The 19,161-nt window shown below is 41.5% G+C and overlaps 1 long non-coding RNA gene across 1 annotated transcript in view; it reads right to left on the bottom strand.

Moving 5' to 3' along the window:
* Positions 1 to 2,771: 2,771 nt before the first annotated feature.
* Positions 2,772 to 19,161, bottom strand: part of LOC149874335 (uncharacterized) — a 496,867-nt gene continuing 480,477 nt past the window's right edge. Inside the window, exon 8 of the long non-coding RNA XR_016443822.1 lies at positions 2,772 to 2,790. This is a non-coding gene — a long non-coding RNA (uncharacterized LOC149874335). The remainder of the gene's footprint in view (positions 2,791 to 19,161) is intronic.

The raw sequence follows: 19,161 nt of genomic DNA, 5'->3' as shown, positions 1-19,161 counted from the left end.
GCAAATAAATCCACTCTTCCTTTGATAGAGGCAAGTTCTTCACAGGGAGAGTTACCATTATATTTAGATCAAATTGAAATAATCCAAGCTTTAATTACAAGCACATAAAGGTCACCAGAAGAGTGCTTTGGCTCTTGAAAAAAAGAGCATTTTAACTCCCAACAATCAATTTTCAATTATGGGAATGAGAAGTCTACAAATATGGGGCTAAATCTGTCTCTGGGATAAACACTCCATTGAATTCAAACTTTACTACTCAAATGCAGAGAGGCTTCTGTTAGAGCAGATGCAGAAGAAAGAATGATGAATGAAAGGAGGAGAGAGACAAAAGAGAAGAAAAACAAAAGAATTTAATTAAGGTAATTGATTTAAAAATATGGGATAACTTTATAGTGCATGTATTCACCTTTTGTTCCATGACTACAGCAGAGGCAGGATGAGCACTCCTTGTTAATGGTGTTTGCTTGGCTTGTGCCCAGGTTGCTACTCTGTCAGAACATTCCATCAGCACATTTCCTTTCTTCATTACTATGAAAGTTGCAGGAAAAAAAGATTATTTTTATGTTCCTTTCTTTAATCTCCTATTTTTAGAAATTTGGCAGGATCCAAATCAGAACAGACCTCTTTTCTTTTTTCTCTCAAGTTATAAGTTTAATCAAATAATGAAGTGGAAGAAGACAACAACAGAAACAGTTAGGGTGACATGGTCTCTGGTCTTTTACATTCATTGTTAGGTACACAGGAGAAATCAAATTCCAATGTGTGTTGAAGGGCTTACCTTTGCCAATCTGTCAAAAATTGTTTCAAATAACACATTGCCATCAACAGCTAGCATTTTGTAGCAGAGTTATGTTCAACTCCTAGGAGTGCTACATATTTCTTGATACTATTTCTTTTAGACAGGGGCCTAGATGTTCATATTGCAATAAGCAGGCTAACAAGTTGTCTGTTGTTGGTGATGTGAACCAGTTCCTTGTTTCTCTTTACAGCACATTCTTCAATGCACAACTTTTGCTGATGCTGTTTTTATTTTCCATTGTTTGATTTTGGTGACAATGGTGGGTCCTTCAATCTGAGTTTATCTAAATGAGTCTGAGTTTATTCCAAAGAGTCCAGATGATTTCCAATTTTTATTTGCAATGGGGAGGGGATGCTTATTTATCTTCATCTTTCCCGTCATGGGTAGGATTGTGACTGCTTTCTTTCTTTTTCTCTCTCTCTCTCTTCTGGAAGGTCAATCAATCAATGGCTTCATCTTTAGCTGATTCTGACGCTATTACAAAAATCTGCCAGCAGGTGGTGCTCAGGGACCAACTACCCATTAGGCTTTGTAATGCAGCTGCAGTGTAACACTTGTGCATTGTTACTGAACTCCACCATCCAGTGGCAAAACACGTGTTTACTTCTGAAATCACATCCCCTATACCATAAAATGTGTCGTTTAAAGCAGCACTGTTAACGTACATATGTAGATAATGTAACTAACATTAACACTATTATGATCCATTGGGGAAAACCATCCAAATTTTAATTTGTGCATGTGAATGTTTTTAAAAAAAGCATTAGATGGTTCTTATGAGTTGTTAGTAGAATGTTAGATGTGTGCAGTAAATATAACTCTTCTGAGCCAATCAAAATCCATGTAAAGTTGTATGGTCAGAATGAGTTATTCTGATGACTGATAGCAGGCAGCTTATGAAAAATGAAATTGCAATCTTGGACCAGTTCCTAATACAAAAAGCATGTCTCTTAGGAGGCCCATTTGTTGGATCAAATGGAAACCCATTCTTAGAACTCGTCTTAATCACAACCCTTGCCTGAGGTCTCAGAAAAGAAGATGAAGGAGAAAGAGCCTGGGAATTAAAATACTTTTTCATCCCTAGACTCTGTTTAGCCACCTGTATAAAAACTAAAGGGAAGAACTGAGACTGAGATATTGAAGAGTGTGGAGGAAGGACCATAATACTATTCTGTGTACATAGCCTACAATGCTATGTGCAATTGAGTTGAAACTTTTTGGTAAGAGTTCTTTTAATGAATAAATCCGGTGTAGTTTTATAAGCAGGGATTCCTTCCATATTGTTACCCATCAGGCACTGCACAAAAAACTCTAAAGCTGCGCCGAACGAAGAAACTTGTCCTTTCATATAAACAAAAGGCTGCGCTACGGCAGTATAGCTCCACTGAATTGAACGAACTAACTGAAGTCCACAATGCCACAGCAATAAATTGACTATTTACACCAAAAGCTGCATTAAAGGGTTTATCTGCCCAGTCAATCTGACAAGTTTTCTGATAATTTATATCCTTACAAAATATAAATGTTATCAAAAAACGAAGCTGGCCACTGTTTTTGCGGTATTCACAATACACATCATGTACACACACATTATACACACACACACACACACACGTTACACATACCTACAATATAATACATTTCTTGTGCTCCCTCTGCTGATTCACAGCCAAAACTAATTTAATTTGAACATGTTTTTTAAACACCATTGTATCTGAAAGAAGGACAAAGATTAACATGAGTAGAAAACCAGCAGCCAATACTTTAAGATCCTTTTGGGGGAAAAAATGTTTGTCAAATGCTCAAAGACACTGAGGACAATTTTTCAACCTGACTAGTAATATCAAGTCCCACACATACACACACATTTTATTTATATGGGGAAGTACTTACTGCTGACCCCTGGAGAGCTTGCTCATAACATGATGCTAGTTACTCTTTTTTCCTAACTGTTTCTCCAGGTATTCAGATACTTCACTGCAAATAAGATCCTGCAAAACAACCAGAACAAACAGCTGCCAGTTAATCTGCCTATACCAAGAACTATATTCTATAAAAATAGGACCAAAATCAGGACTTCAGGTTGACATCTACCAATAGAAAAAAGCAAACAGGAATTGATGGAGGGAAAGTAATGATAAGAGACCACCACTCAGCCAAACAGGGACACAAAGCCCGAGGAAGAAGAGGACCTCATGCCTGACCATCATGTTTATACACAGAATGAATAGAGGGAAGAGGAAAAACATCAGGCACAGGGGGGAAGAATTAAATTAATGGGCAAATGAAGAAAGTGTGTATAAGGTTGTATTTTTTTAAAAAAGGACATATACTCTACATATTAAAAAACAGTTAAAACATATAGTAGTGCTTCCCCAGGATGTTCCATGTGAGTACTGCCTTGGTCAATAGAGGGGTATACACAACAGTGCTCAGTGCTATCAAAAGGTTATGTATTTATTATGAAATGATCCACCTTGTGGGGAAGCCCGAGAACCACAGACTTGAACTAGCCATTGTCCTTTATAATGTTAGCCTATTTTTTGTTTACCTCCATATTCTTGAAGTCCTTATTCATTCCCTACCCCTCCCTTCCAAAACTGTAAAACAGATATCACACTTCGAAATAGACATCATTCTTTTACATCTTGGTTCTCTGCCCAGGATATCAGTGAAGGTTTGAGAAAGATGAAACTGTCTAACGGGACTTTTCTTGAGCACAAAGCTTCTTCTCTGAAGGATTTGCTTATGTTACATTAGATACCAGTAATTTTGGTGTATGACTTACTGGCTTTCCCTTTCCCTTTAGAAGTGAAATTTAACATTTCTCTTATGGTTGTAAATAGAGAGAAAGGTAAATGATGATAAACAGATCCATAATCACAGAGAAACTGAAACACAAAAAATGAAAAAGAAAAAAGGGCCTAGGCTTGATCAAAGAGCACACTGAGGCATCAAAGAACAAACTGATTTGTGTTACTGACCTAGCCAAGAATTAGGTGAGCAATGACATGATGTTCTCATTCATTTTCAGAACCTCTTAAATTTGTATCTAGGAATCACATCTCTTTTGTGGAAAATGTTCATCTGCAAAGAATGCTAAACCCAGAGTGCTAATAGGACTGACATCACAAATTTTGCCCATTACTGAAACAACTGGTTTGAAATATTTGCCAATAACTCTTTAGTGGACAGTCAAGGTATGCAAGTACAGACTTCTCCCTTTACAAAGTTATGTTTTACAGAAATTCTACTATCTCTTGTAAGTTACTAAAATACAGAGTTTATTCCTATGACAACCACTTACTAACATACTAGCTTTTTGCACAATTTTATTTTCTATTTAGTTTACTCAAATTAATTTCTTACTTCACTTTGGACAGGTATTGACAGCCTGTGAATTACACGCACAAAAAATGCCCAACTCTCTATTACTTTAAATACTGTACAATTGTGAGTATATAGATAAATGTAACATTTGGAGCACTCTAAGTGATTTTAATGCCTTCCAAAAAGCAAGGTAACAGATGCATGCAGTAAATGAAACACTCCAAAAAGGGATGATTTGTCTAAAAAATGACCTCAGGAAAAAAAAACAACCCAGAAATAATTCTTAAGCACTCCACTATGAAACACTTCACATTACCATTTGCAATCTTCATCAGAGCGCAATAGGTAGTTGGTCAGCCTACCGGTAGGTCACACCCCCTTCTTGTTCTCTGAGAAGCCGCCTTTTCAAATAATGCCAAACTCCATTTCTTCAGGGACAGGACCTGGCTGGCATGTGATGTCATCTATTTACAACTGGGGTGAAAGCATTCCGTATCTTCACTTTGCTGGATAGCCACCCCAAGGAATCAGCATCACCTTTTCTTGCCTATAATGGAATAGTATTGAGGTCTCTTCAGTGTGTGGGTAGTGGCCTGTGCTCAGAATGTCAGCACCACCACCTTCTGCTGCATCTCCCTCTCCAAACTAGAGGTATAGAGGTAATAAATCATTTTGCTATTTGGAGTGACATAAAAATCCATTACTCACTTAGGACAAGTCACCGCTATCAGTCCATCTACCAGAAACTTTATCTCCTCAGGGGCAAGACTGCAGCTGACACTAGTGTACATCAAGGCTTGAGTACTGAAGCTGCAACACAACTCATCTCAATGCTTAGAAAAGGACATGTGCTTATGAGGAGCCATCACAGATTCTGGAAGCGGGGGTGACTTGACAAAATCCCACTTTGTTGCAATCTCAGGGGTCAACTTTGAGGGCATGGAAGACTTGGAGGGATCTAACTGAGAGGAGGAGAACCCTCTGATGCTATCCAGCCATTGCCCAACAACTATCAAACGCTGGAAGAAGACACAAAGCATGCTCAGATCAGCCACATCTCTCTGCCTTGCATTGGATAGAAGGAATAGCATGGCCCCGGTGCTGTTCACCCAGGGACTGCAGAGAAGATGGTAAGTACCAACCATTCCAGGCGCCATGGGCTGACAGTGCCAATCCTGTAACTGTTGAGGTCTCCTGAGGTGAAACTGACCAGACCACAATGGTGCAGAGCACCAAAGACAACCTGGGAAGGGAGAACAATCGGCCAATGGACTCTTTCCTCTGTCCTCAGCAGTGTTTGGGAGCCTCTGCAGAGCCTGACAGGCAGGCCGGGATCTTTGCTCTACAGGCTCCTAACTGCAGAAGCCTTTACAACATGAACTTGGCCATTTTGAAGCACTTCAGATGGAACATCAGGCTAATGCTGCAGTGCTCCAAATTTGAAGCAGTTTGTATTAAAGCAGAGTTTGAAGTCCTTCTAAAGAATGTCTGTCCATGCCCTGGTTTAGTACCATTCTGAACCTATTTTGCAGAATTGTAAATGAATACATAGCAAGAAGGGTAGTAGAGAATCAGGGTAAAAGCCTATATGTTTAAGAGTATTTATGTAGGGACCATTTTCTCCAGCAATAAAATAGGTAATAGGTCTTAGGACTTGGATTTTTCTCATCTCTTATTCAATTGTCAGATGTTTAGATATTAGAAGTAGAATTAGTATAATTTAAACTGCCTCAGTGAACTAGAGAGAAGTTTAACCTGTTTATATTGTTTTGATCCAAAACAAATTGTTCTTCATTTTTCTCACTATTAAGGGAAGGTCAGCGCATTTCTAAATAAATTACAAAGAAAAAAAGAGTATTGCCAAGACATCATACAATGCCATAATTATAATTATTTGCCAGCTCTTATGAAGTGTAATTGAAAGCACGGCTACTGTGAATCATTTGTCAATTAGGGCAAAGGTGAATTTCTACACTGCTGCCAGAAAAACAAGAGTCACTACCTTGCAAAGCAGCAGATTCCTGGTTTGTTATGCCTAACCAGATGTTACATGTCATCTTTTATTTCATATTTATACTGGTAAAACCTCATATTATAACTGACAATTCAGATTTCCACTTAAGATTATCCTTACAATAGGAAAATTGTAACCATGTGAAGCAGGAATATTACTCACACCTCTCAAAATATGCATGGTCTTTGTGATAGTCTGAAGTTATCCTTTTAAAAATTGAGATTGAACCCGCTCCACCGAGTTCTCCACTTGTTCTTCTTTGTATTCTTCTGCCATGCCTTTCATGTTAAGAAAAAAATAATGGAAAGAGAAAGTAAGTGTTGGGAGGTGTGATCTTCTGCCCCACTCTGAACCAGGTGATGACTTCACAGGGTTCCTCCACCCCCGCACCCTGTCCATACCATGACACAGATGGTTATTGATGAAATACTTATCAGTATACTTCTCCCAGGTGCATGTATACACATTCAAAGTGGTTACATAGGTGTTGGTTCCAGTTCTTGCTCAAGTCAAACACCGTAATCTCTCAGGCTCATGCCCAGTGCCTAGTAAGTCAGTACTTAGCCTTCAAGCTCAACAGTCCAATCCTTGCACACCATCCTTACCATAGCTCCTTTTCATAGCTGCTATCCAGCCAAGAGTCCTGTTTCTAAAAATGCTTCTAACAATATTTGTTTCAATTCACAACTACCAATTCTATGAGGGACATTGCCAATTCTAAAAGAGTCACTTGACCCTGTTCCCCATCTCCCCAATATTGACAGGAACCACTTTGACAGGGTTGTCCCTGCTAATGCTCACATGATTTTCCCTTCTCTGGTGCTAATTAGTCAACAGCCACAACACTCACTGGGATGCCACATTCCCTCCACGTTCAGAGTTCCCACGCTGAATCTTCGCTCAAGGTAAATTTCTATTCCCTTCTTCCTCAAATTAGATTCAGCTAATTCCCTGTCTAAGAGCTGGGTAAGTCACCACACCTCCATGAGGCTGGCATGAGCCTGAGTTCCTGTGTGTGTTTCTTCTCTGGGGCACTGACCCTCCAGACCCACATGGGTTTTAACTTCTGGTTCACCAGCCAGCCCCAATAAGGACAGGCTTCATTTCTGCATGGGCTCCAGCAGAAAGATAGAAGGATTAACTAATGACATTGGGGCTTGTCCAATGGTGTTACATTCTCTTAATATCTTCACCCAGTACAGGTATTTTACCCACTTCCCATTAACTAACAGTACAAGCTCCCTCCACGGCATCAGGGCTTAACAGACACTCTGTTAGTGTCTTAAAGATGTGTAAAACTTATGGATGATAGCATGGAAGGTGTTGTGATGTAATGCAATGGACACATGCTCTTAACTATCCCCCCTCCCCCCACACACTGAAACAGCTGAGGATAGCACAGAAATAGACATTTTAAATTCTGGGACTGACTCTTTGGTCTTGCCTTCTCTGATTGGCATTCTATGACCATTACAGTTTGGTTAAACCATTCAGGTGGTTCAACTTAAACCTCCTTTTCTTTTTATCTATAAAGAAGCTCCACTGAACGCATGGTGTCAAACAGCAATGGTGAAATTTGCAGTTGACATGGTTCTTGGCACTTTCAGAAACATTTAGTAAGAAACAGTTGAAAGCAATTTGTGGAAAATGTAAGGGCTTCTAATGGAAAATAAATATGACAGATCAACACGATTGAAAAACAGCCCATTTAGCTGCCAACATTGTCATCTCAATTCCATTTTACAGAATTTCTGAAAACTAAAATCAAACTTCAGACATGAGGGTTCCATTTTATAAAATGAGGCCATAAATATGATTTAATACAGTATCATCTTACATTTTAATACAAGTGTTTTAGACTTTATTTTTATTATCCCTATGAATTATACATCTGCAGTTCATATCATTTATAAATAATGTTGCATTTAAGGAATTTGACAATGGCCTGATCTAAGACCAGGGGAAGTTCTCCAGAACATTTGCAGAAATAAACATCAGACTGACATAATGATTTTTCAGGCATTTTAAAAGTGAAATATCAATTTCATCAGATAAGTACCTATTTGAATCCATTATGTGTCTCTGTTTCTAAGTGTTTCCTATTACAGGAATATATATATAATAATTATATTGGGACATATAGTCTGCCTTGGGGAGTATATAGGCATTCATTCCTATGATAGAATTTCTCTTACAGGGAAGATCATGCTGGTGTCAACCTGGAAGATCTTTCTCTTGGAGGGGGTATCCTTCCCCTGGGAGAAACTGAACAAATGCTTGTACACTTGTAATTTCTAATGGGAAAGTGACAACTCTCCTAGTAGAAGTGTGATGCCTGTATGTGGCTTTAGTCATTCCAATCCAGCCCTACTAATTTCCAAAAGATGGCACTGTACTGAAATGTGACACATATAGCTTCTATAGACCTTATATACACCCTTTTTCAACATTTTCAATACTTGGATAGAGATATTAGTGTCAAAAGAAATCAGACACAGAACTCAACAAAAAATAGTGGTTTTCAATAATGCAACTTTATAAAACACTGCTTATGACCAGAGATAAGATTTACAATAGAACAAAAGAAGTGAAATTTTCTCAGATTTATTTGACCCTTACTGCACTGCATCTTTACTAGGTTCTTCACTTCAGCTGTGATGTCTGTGGAATTTCATCCCACATTTTCTAAATTAGCAAAAAAAAATATAACTATAGGAATGAACACTGATATGCTATATTATAAAGTTCTTAAAAAAATCAAAACAAACTAGGCAAAAATAGTCAAAATATATTATGTCATTAGTCCTGCAGTCATTATAGTTAAATGTACATCTCATGCAGATTGATAACATGAAATCTAGACTTCTTGAGCATCTTGACAGTGCCTCCAATATTTCACTGTCAGTCATTTCTACACTTGAGTTAATATTATAACAACTGGATTAAGGATTTTATCTAGAGCTAAAAACCATCTGCAGAACTGTGAATAGAAGAGACACATCAGGAATGGCTAACAGACAACAATATTTCAGAAGAGAGGGTAGTGTGAACAGTGGAATGTCAAGACCTTTAAAAAGGCTAGCGTCATTAAGACCCGTGGAGCGGAGAAAGATTAGCAGGAATCAAGATTATAATGAGCCACAAAGTCAATTGAATCTCTCAGGATAGGGCTTTAAACTGAGATTTCTGGGGGATGGCCCATCAACCACTAGTACAAACCCGAAAAATTGCAACCTCAAAACCAGCATCCCAGGGTATAATAGGAAGCTTTTTGCAGCACTGGCCAATGGACAGGTTATTCCATAGTTCACCTGAACCCCTAGGGCCTCCAATGACAGGCTTAGTTGCCTGTATACTAACACAAGAAGCATGGGAAAAAAGCAGGAGGAACTGGCTCTCCTAGTAACCAACAACCAACATGATCCCATAGGAATCATGGAGACTTGGTGGGACTCCACCTATGACTGGACCACAGGAGGGATCATATTGGGAAGAAGAGCAGTGGATTTGCTCTCTACGTGAAGGAACATTACACCTCCCTAGAAGTGAAGATGGGAAACGAAGAAGGGCAACTTGAGACCCTCTGGGTCAAGATATGGGGAGAGCATGGGGAAGAGAATTTGACAGTAGAAATTTAGTATAGACCTCCAAACCAAGAGGAAGAGCTCAACCACGAATTAACTGTGGGACCATGGAGTAGTGAGGAAAGGGGTACAAGAAAGGTGATCATTTCTCAAGAAAGCGATCCAAAAAGCTAAAAGGAAGTCCATTTCCTTTTGTAAAAAAGGCAGAAAAAGAAATGGAAGACCCCCTTGGCTCAACAGGGAAGTCATGGACCTCCTGAAATTAAAACAAGAAACCTACAAAGGATGGCAGTCAGGAATAATTACCAAAGAGGAGTACTCAGGAACAGCTTGCACCTATAAAGAGCAGATCAGGACAGCAAGAGCACAAACCGAATATAGGTTGACAACCAGAATCAAGGATAACACAAAGTCCTTTAGATAGGTAGGAAGTCAGAGAAAATATAAGGGAAGAGTTGGGCCCCTGATGAATAAAATGGGATGGCTAATAACTGACACTCAGGAAAGAAATGAATTCCTGAATGAATACTTTACATTGATATTCCACCAGTCCAAGGGTGTTAGCCTGCTTGACAGCATACAGGATGATCATGGTGGGGTGACCACCCCCCTCATAGTTGACATAGATCTTGTGGGGCAGTACCTGCACAAAAGCTAAATATCTACAAGCCGGCAGGACCAGATGAACTACATCTGAGGGTGCTAAAAGAGCTGGCCGATGTCATCACGTGACCGATGGTAAAGTTATTTGAAGACTTGTAGCATTTGGAAGAGCTCCCAGAATACTGAAATAAGGCCAACGTGGCAACCTATCTATAAGAAAAGGAAGACCAGGAAATTACAGGTCAATCAGTTCAACCTCAATCCCTGGTAAAATTCTGGAGAAAAATTATCAAATAATCTATTACAGACAGCTTAGCAGAAGGCAGTATTCAGAAGGATAGCCAACATGGCTTCATTATAGGCAGATCATGCCAGACCAACCTCATTTCCTTCTATGGTTAGGTTACACTCCTCCTGGATGGGGGAAATGAAGTTAATGTCATATACCTGGACTTCTAAAAGGCCTTTGACTTCATCTTCCATGAAGTCCTCACAAGAAAATGGGGAAAATGTGGCCTTGACTACTTTACAGTCCACTGGCTAGGAAACTGGCTCTGTGGTAGGACTCAGAGAATACTGATTGACAAAACCGAGTCATCATGGCGGAGGGTGACCAGTGGCCTCCCTCAGGGTTTAGTAATCAGACCAGTGCTTTTCAACACGTTCATCAACAATTTGGATTTAGGTATTAAAAGCAAATTAGCAAAGTTCACTGATGACAACAAACTATGGGGGAGTGTGGTCATGCTTGAAGGCCGGCTGGCAATACTAGCCAACCTAGACAGGCTCGCAAGGTGAGTGGACCTCAACCAGATGTCGCTTAATATGGAAAAATGTAAAGTGCTCAATGTCCAGTCACACATCTGACTACACGGGACCTAATCATTTGTAAGATCTCTTCTCTCCCTGTGCCATTCTGCCACAGCAGAGGTCCCTAAGCTGAAGTCCCACATATAAGAAAGGAAGGGGGCAGCTGAAAGGGTATTCTCTCCCTGACCTTTCAGTTTTGGAATGTATTTTTTCCTTCTTTCCCCAGTCCAAATGCCATAATCTGGTGAATTTCTAGGTAGATTATAAGGCACATGTGTTCCCTGAGCTCAGAGAAATTGGAAGGGTTCTGCTGGGTGGTCATAAACAATGGATTATGATTTTAGCTGCTTTGCTGTGATTTATGTTCCTCGGATAAAAGGGCGGTCTTACTATGTAACCTGGTTTTTAAATATGTCAAGGAAAGCCGCAGGCAAAAATGTAAAACAATTCTTTTTATGGAATGTAGCTATAAAGTTTAAAAACCAAATAAATTAATATTATATAATTGTGAGCTTGCAGCACTGCTGTCTGTCAGACATCCCAGTCTTGGATCACTGCCTGACTTGTCGGCATTTACAGGTTGAAAAGCATGCTTCCCTGCTTTATTCCCTGATCCAGTCTACATTCTGTTTCCACCCATGTCAATAAACTGTATTTGAATACATCTTTAAAAATAAATAGTTCCAGGAGTTCTTGGGCACCCAGCACAGCAGTCACACCATCATACTACAGCCATGACCCCTCTCCCTCACCTTTGAAGTAAAAAGGCAATGCCAGTCATCAGGAATAAAAGACAGTGCATTGAAGGGAAATGTCCTATGAGTAAGTGCCTTAATGCAAAGCCTGGGAGTCACAAAGCAGTGAATTATAGTTTCAAACAAAACAAGAACTGACACTTTTTAAACTGCTCTTAAATCCAAAGGACCCAAAAGTGCTTTCCAAACTAGGGAATATAACTTAATAAAAATGAGAGAATGTTGGGGCCCAAATATATAAATGTAGGGAATACCACAAGTATAACAGAACAGCATAGTACAGAACATTTAGGACAAGAAATAAAGAATACTTGATGCTTTCCCCTCACATGGGGCTCAGTTGCAACTTGGAAAGCATGCAGAGCTATGAAGCATGAGGCTGCTAGCCTGGGTGGTTAATACTGGCCATGGACAGAAGCTCATTTCTACTGTTGAAAATTTCTGGGAAATTTGGTAGAAATCTTCCTGGGAGAGCAAGCATACAGACATTCTAGCTTGCAGAACTCCCCTACTCCTGTTGTCCCCAGGCCTTCTCTTGGAGGTGGATCTAGGATTTTGACAAATGAGGTGCAGAAGGTGTGGCACATCATTGCATACAACATAGCACATTTTTCACCAGTTAAAAAGAAACTAGAAGCTTTACTACTGTGCTAGGACCCTAGGTTGATATTCCTTAGTTCATCAAGCAAAAAAAAAAACTTTATTGCGATTTGTACTGATTTGCTGTATTACACATTAAGTATAAAAGCACAGCAAAGTATGCAAATAATAAATCGAGGCATTAAAATTAAATAAACTTCTTGTATTCAGATTTATAAAACAAAATTTAGTCTTCTTGTGAGTCTTGACAGTGTATTCTACATTTCAGTTATTTCTACATCTGAGTTAATGTTCAAAATGGGCAGTCCATTGACACACACTTCCCCCATTGGTGAATTAATCAGAGTCTTAAGTCTCCCAGCAAAGATTTTTTGTGATATTGTTTTTGGACCAGCTGTATAATTGGGGGAGTTGTTGGATGAGGTGAGACAAGGTGATGTGAGGATGGGCTCTTGATGCCCAAAAGTTTGGCCAACAGCTCTTCCAACCATAGGGCTGGTCCAGTAAACAATATCACAAAAAATCCTTGCCTCCAGAATAGTACTAGCAATGTGACTAAGATCTGTAAGGTGTGAGGCTGGCACAAGTATTGCAGGAGGGTAGAGTGAAGATGGCTGTAGAGTAATATGGCTTTGGAAAACCTTAAAGTACCTCCTTTAAAAACAGGACTTTCACTGCTGATGTTCTTTGTGCAGCTGCAAGGGATGGGGTGCAGAGCCCAGCTGCCCATGCACATGGAAGAGCTGCACTTTGAAGAGCATGGCTCAGGACTCCATTATGCTTAACCCATTCTCTGTGGACCCATTCAGAGTGGACAGCTTGCTCCCTCACTGCAGCTGTAGCACTGGTTGTGGAAGGGATGCGGGAAGAGGGGATGGGACTTTCCCCAGGAGCAGCATGTGCCCTGGACCCTAGGAGCCCTGCCAGGCTCCCTGCTGCTTACCCTATCCCTATGGTTCTCAAGCTTTTTAGACTCAAAGCTGCCCTCCACAAGATTTCAAAATTTACTGACACCCCATTTCAGAAACAAAGATTATATGTATCTGAATATAAACATTACATTATTAAAGTGGTATCATATCATATATCTCATATCATATCATGTAATTTAATAGTCACAAATTCTGATTTCTCCCTTCATCTCTGCCTGCTCTCATGCACATTTGCTCCTGGTGAAGCACATGGGTCCATGTCACTAGTTGGGACTGGGAACTGGTGGGCTAATTTCTGGCCTTATCTCCCCTTAGGATGATCCCTCTTGAACTCCAGCCCTAGGGCCACAATGGACAAATCCTGGGTATACTCAGTCAATGAGGTAGCACATGTGTGCCATGTGGAGGTGCTGAGGGGATGAGAGGGGTGGGGGCAAGAGAACACATGAGGCTCAGGGAAGAGAGAGTCTGGACTGGAGGGAGGAAACACAGCCCCTACTGCTGCAGCTACTCCTCTGGGCACTCACACACCAAAGGCCCAGAGCCACCTGACCTTGCAGCTCCTCTAACCAACTCTGGACACATGAGAGAAGCTGGGAGATAAGCCAGGCTGAAATGCGCATTTTTGTTTCCATACATTCACTCGCACACTGCTCAGAGCAGCCAGCGCAGGGGCTGCCAGAAGATGGAAGGGGGCGGACATGAGTCTGTGGGGCTCTGGGGCAGGTAAGGAGAGGACTAAGTGTCATGATTATCTCCTGGGTCAGGGGCTGGGCACTGTAGCATTCCTGAGGGTTGAGAGTTACTGCCCTATCCCCACTTTAAATTCATACCCCTGCTCCCTACACACTTCCCCTTTTACCAACTCACTTCTCTCCCTTCAAACCAGTAGGGCTCCCTCAGCACAGCTAGTGAGTGGAGCAGGAATCAGAGGTGTGCATCCAGGCCACTGCATCCCCTTTGGATTCATCCCTGCCTTCCCCAAAATGGGGAAGCTGGTGCTTGGCTCTTCCGAATCATGTAGGAGTTGAGCTTACAAGTGTTCATTCTAGCAAGGGAAGCTCTGTCACAGGGAAGATTTTGAAAGAGTCAAGGTGAAAGATCTGTCTTGTGGATGAGGTTTGTTTCTTCTGTAAGACACTGAATGAACAGCTGTACATGGGCAGTTTCTACCGGGAGAGTGCTAACTGTCCTGATAGAAACATAACACCTGTACATGGCCCAGCATCCTGTCTGCGATATCTCTAAGGTACAAAATATCCTGTAGTGCCTTCAGTCCACTGAACCTAAAGCAGTGGGCACACATTAATGAATTAAGCCCCATCATGCCTCTTATTGATTTAAACCTCACTATGACCCCACTGTGTTGAGGAAATTAAAGCACAGATAGGGTTACATCGGCCTGTTGCACAGTAAGCCTAGCCATGGTCCTTGTTACACATTACCTGTAGACCATGAAAAGGCACTTAAAATCTGAGCATCCATGCCTTAAAGCAGGAAAACTTGCACCAAGCATTCTCTGAACATTTCAAAGTTATGCCACTTTGTGCAAGGAGTAACTCTAGGTCCTGGTATCCAATTCACATTGCAGCAATGTCAGTCAGTTTCCATGGAGATAAAATGAGCATTTTTGGGACCTTCAGTATCCCAGAATGCACCACTCCCAGCCCCCCTACTCCTGCTCAGTCAAAAGTCCACCTACCCCTCCCAGAGTGTGGTACCCGGGGCAGGCAGGGCCCCACCAGTGCTGGGGGATGCCATAGCCAGCAGCCCCAAGTCCCCCAAGCTGAGCAGACTGACAGAGTTTGCCTTTCTCCTTTCTGGCAGCTCTGGGCTCCACCTTCCTCTAGGAGTGAGGAGCTTTTGGGTAGGGGATTTACACAGTGGAAGCATGGAGCCGCCAAGGGAGGAAGCATGCTTCATGCTCCCACCATGCAAACCCTCCCCCAGTGAGTCACTGCAACTCTGCACTGCTATGGGAAGTGAGAGCATACAGCCAACAGGAGGAAGAGAAGAAAACTCCATGCTCCTGCTGTACAACTCTCCTCCCAGCAGCTCCACTCTCCAGCATCCCCTCTAAGCATAGAACTGCAGCCTCTCTATAGCATCCGTCTCTCCCTCATCCCCGCACACCCAAGGACAGGAACGTCAGAGGTGTGGAGAGAGGCCACAGCCTTCACAAAACTGTGTGGCTATGGGTAAGCCAGTGGGGCTTAAAGGAAATGTGGCCAAGCAACATGGGAAAATTTCAATTAACTGCAAATGACCACAGTTAACTGAACTTTCCCACAGCTATTGCCTGGCTCTGGGTTAAAGGCGCAGCCCTCTATGGGAATGCTGGTTGCCCAGTCCCCAAAAAGAGAAGGGCTGGGATCAGGTCAGAGGAGTTGGTAGGCCTGCCTGGCATGGGATCATCTGGCTGGGCTTGGCTTAGGGACTCCCCACAGCACAGATTCCACTCCCCACCCCCCGCTACCCCCCAACCCAGAGCACCCTGGCTCCTAGCTATGCCCCTGCTCACCAGCCCTTCAGCTCTAAGTCTGGCTTGTTCAGAGATAGCATTAACCCTTAATGTGCAATTGCTCAGAGTATGTTTTAACTTCAACACTGCATGACATTCCCTAGGTTTAGCACATGCAAACTGTAACATGGAACAACTACTTTTGACAACGCTTCGCTTGGCAGCTGACAGACCTTCAACATTAAGTTGTAAGATTTAGAGTTCAGGCCCAATGGCATGAAAGCTATAGGATTGCACACCATCTGATCGGTGGCAGTAACACAGGGATTCTTCGAAAAGTTCTCAGAATTTGGTTCACTAAGACAGAGGTTCCTAACCACTGGGCTGTCAGGTTGCAGCACGAGCTTCAACCAGCTCCCAATGACAGTGGCTTAGACCTCATTCACTCCTCAGATGTGCACTGCCCACAGTCACATCCCTCCACCCAGCCTGGCCCCACAGCCCCTCGCTCCCATCCTGCTCCGCTGCCAGTCGGTAGTAAAAAAAGTTGGGAATGACTGCACTAGGAGGATCATTAGTTTCCCTGGTGTGGACCAGGTGCTAACAGTTGGTAAGACATGAATGCTGGTCCATTGCCCATGACAAAACTGCTGGCAAAGCTGGGAATCTTGGCTATATACCTTATCCAACTAGATCCCACTTCCTTATAACTAGTGGCATCCCAAAGAATAACACTGCAATAAGATAGGGCATCAAGCACTGAAACATCTAAAAAGTCCACAGCAGGGTTTTAATACCAACCTGAAGTTAAAAAAAAAAAAGGCAGTGTGGGACTGTCTAGATGTCAAATAGGATTTTAATTTTATTTTTAGATATCTCACTTAGGATGTAAGATTTTAATTTATGGCATAACTCAGTCCATTTGGCTGCTGCTACAGCTCATGGTAGCAGTGGCTTCTACTTATGCATACTGTGCTCATCAGTGATATTATGCAGCTGATATGCAGCACTTCTTTTGTTCATTTCTGGTTTTGATCTACAGCATTTGGGGATGAACAGTTCCTTTCAAGATATTTGCAAACCTTGTCAGAGTCTGATTGCAGCATGACATTGACATCAGTCTGATTATTACTTGTCTCAGGAAGCACTGTATTTATGAACACATTGGCTTTCATGTGATCATCAAGATAGCTATTAGTGTACAGTGCAAATGGCAGCAACTCCTCAACAAAGTCCTGCTGACACTGCTGAAAAGAACAAGATTCAGTCTTGCTGAAAGTGCTGGAAATCTGCTAATGACTTTTCAAAACTTTCTTTGTCAGGCATATTTCTTACAGAAGGGCTGCTCAACACTCAGCCCACAGGCCACATCTGGCCTGCAGAGCTATGGGGTCTGGTTTGTGGAGCTCCTCATAGGTCAAGAAATTTGGTGGTAGGGGGAGCTATGGCAACTAACACTGCCACCCCTCCCCATGTAGCTGGTTTGGGGTTGGGCCATGTTCCTCCCCCTGCTCGGCCAGATTGGGGCCAGACCACGCACCCTCCCTCTGCTCTCCTTCCCTTGTAGCAAGATCAGGGCCAGGCCACCCTCTCCCTCCTGCCCCTGTGCCAGATCCAGCCTGCAGATAGACCAGGCACTATCCATCCAAAAGTTGGACACCATTGTCTTACAGGATTCAAACATGCTGCTTCGTATGTAGCAGCTATGACTTAACATCCAAAATATAGCTTCGTTCTGCTAGAAAATATGACAACTCTGCATATCATCAATTAGGATATGTAATATAACAACAGCAAAAATGGTTTTAACATTTACACAACAGCTTTCATCCCTAGAGTTCAGAGCTCTTTAGAAAGTTAGAGAAGCTCCATTATTCCCATTCTGAAGATAAGAACAAGGGACAGAGTTAAACTGATTTCCCCAGTGTCCCACGGTAGCCAAAGTGGGAATAGAACTCATATCACCCACATCCTTACACCCTGGAGTAAATTTCTGAATTGTTTGTCTCAAATACAGAGCCTATCATGGAAGCAGGCCCATGATGCTAAGACAGTTATATCTACACAATAAAACTTACAGCTCCTGACAACAGTGCCCTCAAGATACTTCAGACAGACTCCCTCCTATACCAGAAGCTATGGAGCCATAGCCGGATATGAGGGGTTAACTGATTACTACTCAGTGGTGCAACGTAGCACATGACACAGAGGTGGTTGGAAAGCAGTCCCCTCAGAGCAATACAGTATGCTTGCAGGTATTGCTGCCAGTGATGCTGAGTTTACTGTACACACGCTGCCAGTTCCCTATTTCAGCAATAATTGGTATATATTCTCATCCAAACACATGGAGAATTTATCACACAAATTCCTAGTAGCTTATTCTCCTTTATATGCAGTCTGTTGAGATTTCATCTTACCTCGTTATCTGTTTATTATCTGTTGCGTAAATTTCCACCAGAGCACTAATACTGAATACTAATAATGTTTTTGAATTCTTCAGCTCAATGATCCAGGGGCTCTAGGCTGTAAAGCTCAAAGAAGTTTAATAAAGTTTCACATATAAACTGACTTGTTTGCTTATATGATCATGCAGAGATAACCACCTAAAATCTAGTCAAGGCCAATGGGAGACGTAGGTGCTTAATACCTTTGAAAAGACAGCCTCATTGGATGATATATACTGCCATGATGAGTTGTGCAGTAAATTTCATCTGTTCAAATTTTTGGAACTCTCCAAATATACAGTCAAGCTGTAAGGCCTTAATGGACACGCTAATACAAGTTACATGCTCAACATCAAGGGTCACATATGATTCTGGCAGGAACGCACAAAAAGTTAGAGAAAAGCCAACTTATATGTGGTACAATATGAAATACTGGCTGTAATAAATTTACTGTGTTTGGTATCCATGGACTATGGTACTGAAAGCAGCAATGGATCCTGCTGTAAAAGCATTTATAAATCACTGATTAGTATTGTAAGCATATAAGAATTCATAGAGACAACACATGAGGAAAAAGCAGAAGTGGTAAGAGAAGAAAAGAATGTGAGAAATGACAGATGAGAATAAAAAAGAGAAAAAAGGCACTTCATGTAAGCTTATGAAGCAAATAGAGATAGCTGGGTGAGACATGATTAAGGCAATGGGAAGGAAAAGAAAGCATCAGAAATGAGAAAAGGAGGAGGGTGATTCATTTTATTTACTAGTTCTCTTTTTCCTTTTCTTCTCTCCTTGACCCTTCCCATCTGTTCTTTTTCTTTATTCCCATTCC

Source organism: Crocodylus siamensis, chromosome 1 (assembly GCF_052110815.1).
Source record: "Crocodylus siamensis isolate JL-2025a chromosome 1, ASM5211081v1, whole genome shotgun sequence".
Taxonomy (NCBI): Eukaryota; Metazoa; Chordata; order Crocodylia; family Crocodylidae; genus Crocodylus; species Crocodylus siamensis.
This window is presented reverse-complemented; position numbering and strand designations above follow the sequence as displayed.